General features: G+C 34.6%; 1 protein-coding gene across 5 annotated transcripts in view; it reads right to left on the bottom strand.

Moving 5' to 3' along the window:
- The window catches only part of USP6NL (USP6 N-terminal like), a 211,476-nt gene that overhangs the window by 108,454 nt on the left and 102,467 nt on the right, over positions 1-555 (bottom strand). The gene's annotated exons all lie outside the window — the stretch shown is intronic.

Below are 555 nucleotides of genomic sequence, written 5' to 3'. Positions count from 1 at the left end.
CTGTAATGACAGAAGCACGTCATTATACATTTGTCAAGACTCATAGAACAAATGACTCAAGGAGGGAACCCTAAAGTAAACTATGGACTTTAGTTAACAATATTGCTTCAATACTGGCTCATCAATTGCAGTAAATGTACCACACTGGTGTAAGATGTTAACAACAGCATTACAATGGAACTCTTGGTACTTTCCACTCAAATTTTCTGTAAGCCTAAAACTTTTCTGGGAAGAAAAAAACTCTTTATAAAAAATTACAAAGGAATTAATCTATGTTTAATATATATTTAATCTGCATCCCACTCTTCAGACTTTAATGCAAAGATAAATCCAAAGAGAACAGAGTTTAATAGGAGAGAGACTGCTTAACACAAAAATCTGAACTACCTACATACATGAGAGATCCACGTGGCCTGGAGGACAAGGAATATTATAATTGCCCTTGCGATGGGCTGCCTACAAACACTTGTAAGCTACTTCTTTTTTTAACAGAAAAACTTTTACTTCAATCTTGGATCCTACATTTGAATTTTTGTAGGCCAAAACCTCCAAAAC

Source organism: Bos taurus, chromosome 13, assembly GCF_002263795.3.
Source record: "Bos taurus isolate L1 Dominette 01449 registration number 42190680 breed Hereford chromosome 13, ARS-UCD2.0, whole genome shotgun sequence".
Lineage (NCBI taxonomy): Eukaryota > Metazoa > Chordata > Mammalia > Artiodactyla > Bovidae > Bos > Bos taurus.
The sequence above is the reverse complement of the archived record's forward strand: the minus strand, read 5'-3'. Positions and strand labels throughout refer to the sequence as shown.